This window comes from Pipra filicauda, unplaced genomic scaffold (assembly GCF_003945595.2).
Source record: "Pipra filicauda isolate LSUMZ 115617 unplaced genomic scaffold, ASM394559v2 scaffold90_size2875636_pilon, whole genome shotgun sequence".
NCBI lineage: Eukaryota > Metazoa > Chordata > Aves > Passeriformes > Pipridae > Pipra > Pipra filicauda.
In genome coordinates this window covers 2615008-2630011 of record NW_024105098.1, presented here as the reverse complement: position 1 = coordinate 2630011, position 15004 = coordinate 2615008, and the positions used below count along the sequence as shown (strand labels likewise).

Sequence of the window (15004 nt, the reverse complement as noted above, 5' to 3'; positions counted from 1 at the left end):
GTTGATGACAAGACATAAGAGTATTGCCACCACATGTGAACAGGCACTTATTTCCACCATGGTGTTGATGTACTGTCCAGCAGGGAGAGAGGACTGGTGTGGTGAGAGGGGAGGGAGCAGAGCCCGAGGTCCCCGGAGCACAGTGCAGCTCCCTGCTCCCTCACCCAGCCAGCCAGCCCTGCCTTCTCCTAATTACATTAAAATAACATTCTCCCACCTCATTTTTTCTTATTAGAAATGAACAGATTTAAAGCATTTCCCCTCAAATTATGGTTCACCTGAGTAGATAATTAAAAGACTATAAAGGAGATACACTTTTATGTGTAATTACGCCCACTCCTGCCGCTGTATCGGGGCTTCAAAAATATTTGCAAAACAACTCAAAACTTTTATTTTGTCAGCGCAGTAATTGCTGCTTGTCAGGGCTATCGGTGCCTGTGTCTGCTCTAACGAGAGCAGCGTCTCACAGGCAGCTCTGCTGACACGGGGAGGGTGTGGAGCGACAAAGCACCACAGGGAAACTGCTGGCACAACATCCCTGTGAGCCACGGAGCCGGCAGTGAGCTCACCTGGGGCACAGGATCCACTAGGAATGGCCTTGGAAAGGAGGAGGATGTTTGCTTGCATTTTATGGGGAGATGTCAGGAATGTCTGCAGCAGCAAATGGGAAAGAGGAACAGGCAAGGGTGGGATGCTCCTGCACTCTGGAAGTTTCCGAGGTGCCCACAGGAATCCCAGGGACACGTTTACAGCTACGGAGATACGTGACTTTCCTGTTGGGAACAGCAGGCCCCAGACAAACAATCCAGCAGGCTTCTATCTGACTTAGAACCGTGGGATTACAGAATGTCCTGAGTTGGAAGGGACCCACAAGGATCATCCAAACTCCTGGCCCTGCACAGACACACCAATAATCCCACCCTGTCACTGAGAGCATTGTCCAAACACTCCTGGAGCTCTGCAAGCCTTGGAGCTGTGACCATTCCCTGGGGAGCCTGTTTAGTGCCCAACCACCCTCTGGGGGAAGAACCTTTTCCTGATGTCCAACCTAAACCTCCTCTGAGTTGTCCTGGGGGAAAATCCCACCCACCCCAGTGGGTGAAGCTGCTGAGGTGGTTTGGTTACACTGGAGCTGTTTTAAGAACCACCTTCCAGCACCATCTCCAGCTGGACACAAATCTGGGGACCTGGTTGGCGTGCAAAGCTGCACCCTCTTCCTCAGCACTGAGGCAGATGGGCTTCTCAGAGTACCCACACCACAGTCCTGAGGAGGAGTCACCACCCACGACATTGGATCCACGTGTTCACAGAGCCAAGAGACCAAATGGATACTGAATCCAGGAGGGAAGGTGGGTTCCCCGGGGGGATGGAGTTGCTGGGATGAAGGATGAGTGGAGACCACCAGCTCTGGAGTGGACATCATCCACCCTCCTTGCTGGGACACCTGGAGCTGTCTGATGCTCACCGCCACTGCTGGGTGCTCAACACAGCCAGTGTGTGGAAAAGCAGCATTCCCAGCCTCCCAGGGGGCCAGCAGGCTTTGAGGTTCCCAAGCTTACTGTGTATAAAAAAAGATATAATACCCCATCTCCTCATAACAGCTCGGGGAAATAAATTCATTAGTGTCTGTAAGGAACTAAGAGGTCTCCCTGAGCCTTCTCCTCTCCAGGTGAACACTCCCAGCTTTCCCAGCCTGGCTCCAGAGCAGAGGGGCTCCAGCCCTTGGAGCCTCTCTGTGACCTCCTCTGGATTCACTCCAACAGCTCCATGTCCTTCCTGTGCTGCGGACCCCAGAACTGGAGGCAGCTCTGCAGGTGGGGTCTCACCTGAGCAGGGCAGAGGGGCAGAATCCCCCCCTCGGCACTGGCGGTGGCTTTGGGGCAGTGAGGGGGGGCAGCTGTGCAGGTTTAATCAAGGCAGTGCCTGAAATGCAGCTAAAAGCAAACTGTGTGGAGTAAATCCTGCCCTGTCCTGATCCCCCCGGGGTGCAGGGAGGTGCAGGCTATGCATGAGTGTGTGACCAGATAAACAGAACTGAGACATCTGGCTGGCAACAGGAGGTGACTTTCTCGTGAGCATCCCCAAAAACCTCTCCCACACGGCCTGGAGATTTCAACACTGCAGCAGCCTCAGCCCTGCTCCATCCGAGCCCTCCTGGCTCCAGCACCGCTGCAGCCTGCCTGGCTTGTCCTCCAGGAAATCCCGGCCCTTTGGATAGGCGATGAGGCATCTCCAATAATTCCAGCAGCTGCTGCCAGTTAATGTGGGCTGGCACGAAACTTTATCATCAGACCATATTGCTCCAATTACAATTTAGCCAATAGTCCTCTTGGGCTCATCTTTTATTTGTCTTTCACTGCTGAGTGTGGGAGGGAGGGGAGGTGGGAGAGGACAGGGATGTGTGTGTCTCCAACCTCCCCCTCCTTCACTGCCCCCAGGTCTCTGTGCAGCCAATACATTCCCAGCTGCTTTCTTCCCCTGGGAAGGGCTGTCCTCAGGCCTGTGGCATGGGATGGGAACATCAAGGGAATGAGAGTGTCTCCCACCAGGCCCCATGTGTGAATCCTCCAGGGCACACTGCACCCATGGAGCATCGTGCCTCCCAGGGAACCCTCCTCCTCCTATCCCATATCAAGCCCAGTCCCAGTTCAGTTTTCTCCTTGCAGTGAGGCAAATAAGGATTTACTCCACCACCAGTGCCGGAGTTAGTCCGGCATCACGCTGGTGTGCCGGAGAACCGGGTACATCCAGATTTCTGGGAGCTGCTGAGGGGTAATTGGAGCCAACACGCTGCTTCCATTTTTCAAACCTGAGAGCCATGAAGGAAAGATTTTTTATCCTGAGGGTTGGTCTCTGTTCTGGCTGTGACAGCCACCTGTGTCTATATTCAAAGCTCAGGGAAAGTTTTTTTGGATGCTGTGTGGCCTCAGTAAATGACATCTCGTTCCAGCTGGGATGCAAGTGAAGCTGGTGACTGGTTGGCTCGTGGGGGGAATAAAACACAGGGGCCAGAGGCTGCAGCTGTATAAACCAATGTCAGGGAGGTGAGGGTCCAACAGGGACTGGCCAGACACATCCAGGCTCTGCTGAGGGGCTCCAGACCCTCCTTCAGAGCCCCGTTAACCATCAAACTGTCAGCAGGGCTCCTCCAGACTCCGTTAAAAAGCTATTCCCAAGCAAGTTACTTGGGGAATGTTAAGCACTGGCTGTAAATGTCTTTTGGTTACTTAATGGGAAAACCTCGGAGCGACCTGTGTAAAGGATATACCCTCTCAGGGCCCCAAATCCCAGAGGATTCAAGAAACATGAACACTCATTTAAACCACACCAGTAGCCCATTAAATCAAGTGTCTACTCAATTAAGGACACACAAACAACTTTGCTCTGCCCTCCATCAGCTGCTGCCTATTTGCATCTTGTGTGTCCAAAGTCCTGCCAGGAGACTGGATATTATGGCAGAGATGATCTGCTTTCATTTGTCAGGATAGGCTTAGCAAAAACCACCCAAAACACCCAAAAAACCAGTCCTCCCCCTGTGTACAAGTGTGAGGCAAACTTCACTGTGGTGTGCGAGCCCAGGGCGGTGGAGTCCTGCCCCAGGGACCTGGAGCCACCAGCACGTGGAACTCAGTCAAAAAACCCTATAAACAAAAAAAAATCCCAGCTATAATGACCCTGGAGAAGCAGCAAGGACCTGAAGATGGTAACACCCCCCCAGATCAACACCAGCACTGATGGGAGATTTACAGGATGCCAGGGACCGTGGGGATGTGCCAGCTCCACCTCCAGCTGAACCAGCACTCACCTCCCTCCCCACCAGATCACCCCAAAGCCATGGGGCGTGGGAAGCCTGTATCCCACACCTCCAAAGCTCCTCCAGTAGCAGCTCCTTTTTCAGACCCCCAAATATGTCAATGGTGGCTGCGTATTTCCAAATCTGTCCATTTACAAAACTTCCATCCCCTGTTTCAGCCCTCGTTGCCGGCTGGAGGATGTTCCCAGTGCCAGCAGGATCAGCTGCCCTCAGGGACTGAGGATAGAATGGATCACAGAATCATAGAATATCCTGAGTTGGAAGTGACCCACAAGGATCATGAAGTTCAACTCCTGGCCCTGCACAGGACATCCCAACAATCCCACCCTGTGTCTGAGAGAGCTGGATGGGTTGTGTGATCCCAGCAGGACACAATGCCCAAGAGCAGCCAGTGAAAAAGGAAGAATTCATTTTCCTGCCACGATGTACAGTAATCCTTAGGGAAAGCAGGTTCAAGATGAGCATCAGCCTTTCGTGGACAGGCTCCAGCAGGACTCGGGAAGCGAGGAGCCGCCGTGCTCAGCCAGCATGGGCGGTGCTTTCATCCCAGCCAGCGCTTCCAGCGCGGCCTCCCCGAGCGATCGCACACGAGGGCTTTGAAATGCGCTCCTCGGGAAAACCTGTGCCAAGAAAACTCCTTCTCCTGGCTCTTTTGCAGCAAGCAACCTCCGATAGGGATCGCCGAGAATAAAGTCACTTCATTTACAAACCGGGGAGCCGGATCTGATAGACATCAACATTCGAGGTAAGTCAAGGAGTGATGGAGCGCTGCCAGCTCCCCAAATGAATATTCATGGCAAATATTCCCCCAGCTCCGAGCTGAGGAGAAGCCGTCAGCGGAAAGGCTGCCCCTGGGACGGGAAAGGAGAGGGACCAGGCTTCTTTCATCATTTTTATTGAGTGCAATTTTCTCTTTAGTACAATATTCTCTGAAAGTTACTGTTACAAACTCCGACAATTTCAACACAATCAACAAATTGGGGAAGGAAGGGGGGGGGAGGCGGGCTGGGAGGTGGGGAGGGAGGGCAAAAAAAATTCCAAGGGTTGAAATCTTTTACAGACATCTCACTGGTTATGTACAGGACAGGGAAGGGGGGGACGGGGGCCCGGGGCGCTGCGGGGACCTCCCGGAGCATCGTCTGGTGGGTGGTGGGGGAGCGGTCCCTGGGGACCCCCTCCTGGCGCTGCTGCCCCGCTGCAATGCTGGACTCGATGCCCCTGCAAGGCAAGAGGGAAAGGAGAAAAAGGTGAGAATAAGCACACCCAGTGCTCAAGACTCGGTACATCCTTCACCACCGAGCCCCCACCCCGTCCCACAGCCGGCGGGGACTGCGCCCAGTGAAACCCAAAGGCTTCTTGCAGCAGATACAGCCTCTCAAAAAAAAAAAAAAGGGGGGGGGGAACCACTAAAAGCAGGGATTAATTAATATGCTGTCAGAAAAATGATGATTTCACTGAAAGCTCTCTATTTCTCCTCAGGGGGGAAAGGAAAGGAACGGAGGAGACGGATTTCTTTGTGAAGCCGAGATGCTTCGGGGAGCGGAGGCTGAGATGCAATTTTGGGGGCGGGAGAGTTTCCACGTGCCCCAGCAGCCAAGTTGCCTTTTCCCCACCTCCCACTGCAAGATGAGCACCCCGGGGTCGAACACAGGAGCAAATCACAAAGCACCATGAGTCATTTTCCAATGTAACAAAAAATCCCCATCTTCTCCACTCCTGGGGGGAAGCCAGAATGTCTCGGAACCAGAGGAGCAGCCCCAGGGGCACCTTCTCCTCACCCTGCAACCAAGAAGTGCCGCCCAGCAGCAAAATTCCATTATTTAGCCACTTTGGAGAGGCAAAGACACTTTTAATATACAATTGCACCTTGGAAACATAAAGGCAGCACATTAAATAACAAAGCAATTGACTGCTGGGTCCCTTTGCTGGGCCACCGAAAGCTGGGGCTCACTGGCTAATTATTGCTGGGGTCCCTGTGCCTCTCCAAACATACCGATGCTTTCAGAAACCCACTCCAGCTGTGCCTGACATTTCACTCCTATTAAAATTCATCGTTCTCCTGAATGGAAATAATTTTTTTCTTCAGCAAACCCAGGTAGTAATGAAAGTTTTATTTAGTAATGCAGTGCTTGGTGGAAAAAGGGGCAGAGAAAAGAGAAGGGAAATTGAGATTATCTTTAGAAAAAAGAACTTTCAGCTGGGGGAAAAGATATTGCTGAGTGGTATTTCTTAGGCACAAGGGTCCATTTTTGGTGCCGTGCTTGGAGGTTTGGTGTCACAATTCCCCTTAATGTAACTGGGAACAGAACAGCAAAACAGCTGGAAAAAAGCAGTAACAGAAATATAATTAATGAATGATGCTGAACCGGGCGGGTCCTGGGGATGGGTATAAACCGAGGTGGGTGCCCAAGTCCGGGTGGTGACAGGATTTGTATCGGCTGCGGGTTCGGCCACATTAAAGCTGGTGATGAGCGATGGTTGCAGCCCCGGGCACTGCTCCCGGCTCCACCTCCACTTTCCCCCACGGCCTTTCCCAGCTCCTTCAGCCGCCGCCGCCCGACCCGCCCGGCAGCAGTGGGGCCGGGAAGGGTTTGGGGGTTTATTTTCCCTGGGGAACCCGCACGCTGCCGGGGTGGCAGCTGTCGGCTCAGCTCTCCCGCACCAGCTGCAGCCCTGCCCTTCGTCCTGGCAAAAACGGTCCGGGGGCAGCTACAGAGGATTTGGGCCGATTCCAAAGGATGGATCCCAAAGGACAGGTCACGAACAGCTGGAGGAGGATGGGGAGGGGACAGCACAGCACATCCCCCGGGTACTGAATCACCCCCTCATCACACCTTCTCCTCCTCCTCCCTGAGCTCCAGCGTGGGAACCCCTGCGAGGCGGCGTGGAGGGCTTTGATCTCAGCCTGGAAGTGTTGGCGTGACACAAACAGCAATAAAAGGGCCACGTTTGTGGGAGGAGAAGGCGTTCCATGGGGGAAGGCGTTCCATGGGGGAAGGTGTTCCATGGGAGAGGATGTTCCATGGGGGAAGGCGTTATCGGCCCCCAGCGTGGCCACAGGGCAGTGAGCAGCGTGGTTGGGATGTGGGCAGTGATTGGGATGTGGGCTGGGATGTGGGCAGTGGTTGGGATGCGGGCAATGGTTGGGATGTGGGCAGTGGTTGGAATGTGGGCTGGGATGTGGGCAGTGTTTGGGATGTGGGCAGTGTTTGGGATGCAGGCAGTGGTTGGGATGTGGGCAGTGTTTGGGATGCGGGCAGTGGTTGGGATGTGGGCAGTGTTTGGGATGCGGGCAGTGGTTGGGATGAGGGCAGTGGTTGGGATGAGGGCATTGGTTGGGATGTGGGCAGTGGTTGGAATGTGGGCTGGGATGTGGGCAGTGTTTGGGATGTGGGCAGTGTTTGGGATGTGGGCAGTGGTTGGGATGCGGGCAGTGGTTGGGATGCAGGCAGTGGTTGGGATGTGGGCAGTGTTTGGGATGTGGGCAGTGTTTGGGATGCGGGCAGTGGTTGGGATGTGGGCAGTGTTTGGGATGCGGGCAGTGGTTGGGATGCAGGCAGTGGTTGGGATGTGGGCAGTGGTTGGGATGCGGGCAGTGGTTGGGATGCAGGCAGTGGTTGGGATGTGGGCAGTGGTTGGGATGCGGGCAGTGGTTGGGATGTGGGCAGTGGTTGGGATGCAGGCAGTGGTTGGAATGCAGGCAGTGGCTGGGATGCGGGCAGTGGTTGGGATGTGGGCAGTGGTTGGGATGCGGGCAGTGGTTGGGATGTGGGCTGGGATGTGGGCAGTGGTTGGGATGCGGGCAGTGGTTGGGATGCAGGTAGGTGCCAGCCTCAGGGTGCTCTCCCTATCCAACCCCCCTGTAAAGGGGAGTCACATCTCACTGCCCTTTCCCTCCCTCCCAGAGCCCCCTCCTCATCTGGGCACCATTGGGTTTGTGACATGGCACTGCCACCCAGGCACTAACCCCAGACAAAAGACCAGACCTGAGTCCCTGCCCACGGCAGCCTCTGGCCGTGGACACCTTCCCAAATATTTAGGCTGGGGAATGTGAAGGGTACACCCAAAGCACTGGGGGGAGAAACCAAACCAACCAATGTGAGCATGTTCCACACCCCCCTGTCCATGGAAGCCCTCTCAAGGCTCGAGGCTCTCTCAGCTCCTCAGACAACACTTGGCACAGGCTGTTCCTCCCACCCTCAGTCCCGCTCAGGTGTTAATTAGCATTGATAATTGCACTGATGGGGACCATAATTTTCCTGCCCTCTCTCCCCTACCCTCACATAAGGGTTCAACCGCCTAATGAGACCCCTGGGGATAATCAAAGAGAGGAGCAGGTTCCCCCCACCAGCAGCTCCTGCACCACGTGTGGGGATGGGAGAGCAGAGAAGGGAAAGGCACAGCCCAAGCTGTGGACAGGGGAAGCTGCTGAGCCTTGTTTACTTGGGGGCACAGAGAAAAGTTCACTCCAATTAATTTTTTTAAGTGGGTAGGCGTTAATCCCCCTACACTTATCTAGAATTAACACAGCGCTAAGTAGATTTTTGCCTAATCCACTTCCACATCCACCCCGAAAGGGCACTGTCTGTTTTGGGAGGGAGCAGAGTTCAACTAATCCACTTAAAACACACGCCTGGTTTGTTCAGATTAACCTCCTCCAGCATTTCCCTCCAGAGACGGGCCAGGAGACCTCAACACCATCCCACCTGTGCCACTGGCAGGGCCACCCCATCCATGGTCACGTCACCTACAATGTCCATGTGCTGGGGCCTGCTGGGACCCCAAAACCAGCCACTACAGCAGAGCCACACAGCAGGGTAGGACAGCCAGGGGCTTCACAGCCTTTTAAATTCCAATGACCAGAGGAAGCAGAGCAGAAGCAGCAGAGATACTTGGACACAGACAGACAGGGAGGGAGAGAGGGGCAGCTCAGGCTGGAGGGATAATCACAGTGCTGCTCCACGGAGGACAGCCAGCCAAAATAGAAGGCCCTGGAACACCAACCCAAGTGCCAGCAGCCCTGACAACCCTGAGAGGCCCAGGTGAAGGGCGCCATGGTCACCACAGGCAGGTGCAATCCCCTCTCCAGCACTCATCTGCTGCTCTGAGGTGAAGCAAGAGACCAGATTTAATGCCATGGATGCTCATGGTTCCCATCTCACACCTCTTCAGGCTACATAAAGCAGAGGAGACCCTCTCCTGACTGGAAAGCTCCTCTTTCCACACCAAGCTCTGGTATGGGAACACAGCCCATCAGGGTCCAGTGATGGACAGGAGCCAGCAGATCTCCCGTGAGACACAGACACAAAACCAAACCCTGAGGACATCAAAAATGGGAGAGCGCAAACTGACACTCTCACACCTCCCAGAGATGGGGCTTGGAGGAGGTTGAGCTCAGCTGGGAAAGACACAGCCATTCCTACATGGCAGAAGGGTTGGACCAGATGATCCCAAAGGACCTTTCCAACCCACAAAAAATATTAAAGATATAAGCTGGAACAGGAACAGTGTGGAGAAACCACTGATGGGGTGAAACCATTCACCGCGGGAATCCATTGGTGTGGACTTTGCCTCTCCTCCATCACTGCTCAGAAAGTTTCTAGCTCTTCCAAAATTGCAAGAAGACTCACTGGAAATGGCCAGCCCAAGCTGTAATTAGACCAGCACCCACCCTGGCAGGATCCTTCATGGAAGAGGAGCAGATAATGATACGACTGTTAAATCCCCCTTGCAGCTCCTTGTGCAGGGGGGACTTTATGGGAGCAGGGGACATGCAGCACCTGGCTGAGTGCCAGAGCTGGATGTGAGCCCTGGCCCCCACCACCCGCTTTTCCATCGGCAGTTCAAGGAGGACGAGTGGCTTTGGAGCTACAGAGCGTTTTGGGGTCTGTAAATCCATTCCTCGTCTCAGAAGCTGATTGATCCTTTTTCTTTTTAAAGTCAGATTCAATGTTTAAGAGTAACGATTTCCAAGTGAACACAGAGTGGCTCGAATATATTGGCAGTTTTTATGGATCAGAGGCAAAAGCCTTAGTTCAGATCCTAAAGAACAGAAACGTGTCTGTCCCCATCACAGAACAACAGCAAGGGTTGGTGGCAGAGAAAAAACCCTTCATAGGTGATGCCCAATGATTTATCCCAGGCCATGGGCCAGCTGGGATGTTCCCCTGGCTCCCACAGGGATGTCCTCAGGATGCAGGTAGATTCATTGATGAGATCTCTGCAAACCAACCCCAAACCAACCCTTCCCTCCCTCTGAATCAAACACCCTGGAGAAGCGGAAAGCAGAAGAGGAGATCCCATGGGGCTCGGGATGGCAGGTGGGGAGCTCCTGGAGCAGAGATGGGGGAGAAGGGACAGAGGGACAGAGAGAAGGACAGCCCTCATTCCTCCTTGGGAAAGGAGCATTAGAGGCACCACAAGCTGACAGGCTCAGAAATAATGGTCTGAGATCGCTCTTATTTAAAAACCGGCCGCCTGCTGTTTTCATCGCAGCCCCGCTCTGACTTGCAGCAACATTTAAAATTAAATATACATAAGTGCTTTCAAAGAACTGTTAATTTGAAGGTCATTAAATGGCATAAAATGCATTCCTTTTTTTTTATAGAAAGAGGCACATAATAACACCATGAATACACACTCCTCTTCCCCGTTCAAACGCTCGCTCCTGCCTTGGATGTGCGAGAGCCTTGGGTCCACCTTTGCTGGCAGCAGCACGACGTCTCCTTTTAATTACTGCTGTTGAGAAAGCTGCTGCCTCCTCCACCACACCCAAGGATGGGGCTGTACAAAAGACATGAAAAAGCCCCAGGGACAACCACACAGCTGAATTGCCAAAGGGGATTTTTTGAGGGGTGACAGGAGCAACAGTGGGGCTGGTGGAGGGAAGAGGCAACGTGAAACCAATTGGCAACACTCACTCCAGACATGAGCATCTTGCCCACTGATTCTCATACAAGACTTTAGGCCAAGCTCAGAGCAGGGTTTTGGTAGCAAAAAGTCTCGGTTTTCTGATTTAACGCTCCATGCAAAAAAGACAAAGCCAACCCAGACACAAAAAAAAAAAAAACATAAAAATAAAAAAGACACAAAAGGGTTGAGGTTTTTACAGTTGCCATAGAAATGGAGAGAAGGAGCTGACAACTGCAAAGTGTCTCAGTGAAAGGACGGGATCGGGGCGAGGGTGAGGTGGGCTCACCCAGGCAAGGAGCTGCATCCGTGTGCTGCTGCTCCGAGCTGGGAAACAGCCACGGGAGTGAGGCATCAAAGCTCCACCTACGAGCAGTTATGGGGGGTCAGGATCCACCCTGGGGGGTTCCCCCAGCAGTGGGCACCTCCCAGCACTAGCACGTGGCAGCTGAACCCACCAGGACCCTGTGGGATGGATGGAGCCCAGCCCGGATGACAGGCCTGTGGAGTTGGTCCTCTTTGATCCCAAAATGCCTTTTTCTTCCTTCTAAGACAAAACTTTGCAGAGGAAAAAATAATTTTTGAGTCACCCCTTCTCCTTTGGGATCAAGGAAAGGAAGTCCAACACCAACCAGCATGGATCAGATGTGAAATGGGAGTGTTCATTTTTAGGCCAGGGAAGAGGCTCTTGCCCAGGGAGGAGCTACAGGGCACCATCAAAGAGGTGCCACCTTGGCATCTGATGAAGGAAAAGGAGGAGCAGTCCAAACACAACTCTGCTGTCATGGCCAGGCAGGGATAACACTGTCAGTCCCAGACGGAAAGGCTTCACAGTTTGGAAAACTGATTGTACTTGGAAGAAAGGTCTCTGAAGAAACAAAATGGTACATCAGAAGTCATCTGATGTTTTTATGTTACTTTTTTTCAATAAAGAGCAAAAATCAAACATGGCTGCTTTGCCTTTTTCCCCTTGTTTTTCATTAACAGCCTGACGGCCTTTGGTGAAATCTTCCATTTTGGATGAAAAGGCTTTTATAGAAAGGCAGCAGAGCAGGTGGCCCATGGTGACCCTCCCTCAAGTGTTCTCTTGACAGCAACCCCCTTGGCCCACGATGCCTCATTTCTGCAGGGATTTGTTTGAGCCACCTGCATCCTCCCTGCTCAGCCCTAGGCACCATCCATCTGCTGCTGGGCTCTCCTGTGACCCTGGAGGGGACATCTCCAGGCCCCCGGGCTGAGTGGACCTGGTACAAGGCCAAGATGCCACCTTTGTAGGAACAACCCATTAGGAGAGGTGGGATATGGGAATCATCTGCTACAACACAGCCCAGGAGCCATCAGACAGCTGGGAGAGAGACCACCAGTCCTGGCAATGCCCAGGGGCACCGCTGCGGCCATCTGTCAGGGGGGCTTGGCAGCATGGGCGGGCCAAGGAGCACCATCCACCCTGGGAAATCAAACCAGGATGTAAAGCAGGACTCGGTATCTCCAAAAGCATCCAAGCACCTGGACAGCCTGTTTATCCACTCACGAGTACCCAGTCTGCTGGGTGGGATGGGCAGGACTGAACACTTCATATTTCATATTCAAGATGAAATGGCCTCAAGATGCCCCAGGGGAGGTTCAGGCTCGACAACAGGAAGAATTTCTTCACTGAAGGAGTGGTTAAATAATAGAAGGGGCTGCCAAGTGAGGTGGTGGAGTCCCCATCCTTGGAGGTGTTTAAGGACAGATTGGACATTGCACTCAGCGCTCTGGTCGGGCTGACAAGGCAGGGATCGGTCAAAAGTTGATCAATCTATTCTAAACCTAATGATTCTGTATTAAAGGTTTTATATTAAGAAAGGGTTAGAAAGGGTGAAAAAGGGGCAGTGGTGTCACAGAGAGGACCCTGAGCAGGGCAGCAGGACCCGCTGCCTCGCAGGTGCTTGCGCAGCCGGGCAACACCACAGGGGAGTCATAAAGGTGGAGTATTGATATTTAGCCTGTGCGGCTGTCATTCGTTCCTTTAAATGCCTTTAGCTTCCTTCTAATAAAAGAGAAATCATAAAAAAACCCACAAAGGACCCTTCACCACCAGTGAATATCAATGTGGCGCGGTGGCGCATTAGCATGCACGGCACCCGCTCCATCTGCATGTTGTATTCCGTGTGACAACATCCTGGAATACAGATTTGGGCCACGAGCATCCCGAGAGGTATTAGGGATCGTCTATCAGACAGGACGAGGAACAGTCCCTGCTGTTGTAAACAAGGGGTGTTTTTCTCTGCCTCTTTCTCTGGGGGGAGTTCAGTGATTTGAAACAAGCTCATTCCTGCCTCTCGTTAGTTCCTGTTCTTCGGCGGAGCGCGGGTCATCTTCCTTGGGCGATGAAAGAAATAGTCCCGGAGGTAAAGAGCACCCCACCCCCAGGTGATGAACCATCAGCACGAGCCAATGAACGTGCTCCTCACAAACCATCATGAACCAAGCACGTGCTCCCCACAGGATACATGGGGGTCCCCCCAGCCACAGGAAACCCCAACAGCCCCAGCACAGGGGGCAGTGATCCCACCCAGGACACGTGGACAGGGATAGCAGCAGCCAGAGGAAAGGGCTCGTCCCTTTGTGTTTGGCAGCAGCAAGAAATCTGGTGAGGTCAGATGTCAGGAATACGACAGGGCACATGGGCATGGAGCAATCCCATGGCGTGGATGGATATGGGGCAGCCCCATGGCAAGGACAGACATGGGGAAAACCCACAGCACAGGTGGATGTGAGTCATCCTCATGGCACTGATGGACACAGGGCATCGCTACGGCACGGAGAGGTGTGGGCATGGTCGTGACACAGACATAAAGCATTCCCCATGACACAGGAGGAAGTGGAATATCCCTGCAACAGGGATGGGTGCAGGTCATCCCCACAGTGCGAACAGTGGGGATGGATGAGCGATGAGGACAGAGGTTGACTGAGGAGGACAGAGGGTCTCCACACACCACACCGCCAAATCCCTTCCGGCATCCACAGCCCCGGAGGCAGGGCCAGGCAGCCACCCCACACCACCACTCCCTCACCACACCGCTGGCTGCTGGCACAGCGCCGGCACAGCGCGGTGATGGATCATTACAACTTGCACACAACCCTCTAAGTAAAAGCCTTATTAAGAGCTCATTTGTTTTATAAACTCCCGGCGCGATCCGCGGAGGGAAGTCAGATTGCCCAGTCTTACAATATTCTGGGTAAACACTGACACGCGCCTGGTGATTTTAACCGGATCAATTTGCAAAGGAGACCAATGGAGGAACAAAAAAAAACAACAAAAAAAAAGAATAAAGATCAAATTTAACACTGGGAAACATCCACTGTGAGAGGCTGCAAGGAAGCAAGAGCAGAAAAATACAGAGATGGACGGACAGAGAGGCACACAAGACAAACGGACCTACCTCTGAAGCCATGAAACCTAAGTCCATAAATCAATATCAAAATCCTTAGGTCTGCAAGATGGGGGAAAAAAGTCCTCCATAGCCATCTTCGCCGAGGCTCTGGAGGCCTGAGCAGTCCATTTCCCAGAGCATCTCTCCTCCTTCTCCAGCAGCCACCAAGCCAGTCACAGCCACGCGGCGGCTCCTCCGGTCCCATCCCCACCGCGCGGGCCCTTGGCGTCCTCCTCCCCGCTTCCAGGATGCTGAGCACTTCCTTTGTTGCCGGGTGCTTCCCGGCTGCCTCCCGCCCCCGGGGGCTGTGGGCACAACCCCTGGCCCCCCGGGCTGGGGCCCGGCCGGCCGCTGGCCGCAGGGTCAGCGGTGACCGCCGGCGACGGACAAGCAGTGAGTCCACGGTAGGTCGACAACATACACGGGCGCACGAGCGCGCACACACACACACGGGAACACCTCTTTCCGTTTTCCAGGATGGAGATTCCTTTTTTTTTTTTTTTAATCATTTTTTGGTTTTTTTTTTTTTTTCCTTTGGCAAAAAAAAAATGCAAGCGAAAGAGAGGAAAAAAAAAAAAAAAAACAAACAAAAAATGAACGAAAGAAAAAAACCAAAACCCGAGGTTTTCTATTGAAGGTACATCTCTTCTTCAATATGAAGACATTAACTGGATTGAGTCGGATCCCCCATGCAGTGGTCAGCGAAGTCCTTTGGTAGTTGCCGGAGTGGCACCCGGGTAGGATGTCAGGGAGCTGCGGAGACGTCTGAGGACACTTCCACCCAGTTCATGAGCAGAGAGGGGAGCGGGGCAAGCCAGGAGGGCTGGGGCAGGGAGGGAGGGTGAAAAAAGAAAAAGGAAGCTGG

The 15004-nt window shown here is 53.3% G+C and overlaps 2 long non-coding RNA genes across 2 annotated transcripts; one reads left to right on the top strand and one right to left on the bottom strand.

The window, feature by feature from the left end:
- Positions 1 to 4413: 4413 nt before the first annotated feature.
- LOC120325273 lies at positions 4414 to 5878 on the top strand. The gene is made up of 2 exons (XR_005567183.1): positions 4414 to 4559; positions 5294 to 5878. It is a non-coding gene; the product is annotated as an uncharacterized LOC120325273 (long non-coding RNA).
- Positions 4694 to 14669, bottom strand: LOC113999059. Its single transcript, XR_003544725.2, has 2 exons — positions 14149 to 14669; positions 4694 to 5032 (listed from the first exon to the last, which is right to left on the bottom strand). It is a non-coding gene; the product is annotated as an uncharacterized LOC113999059 (long non-coding RNA).
- Positions 14670 to 15004: the final 335 nt, after the last annotated feature.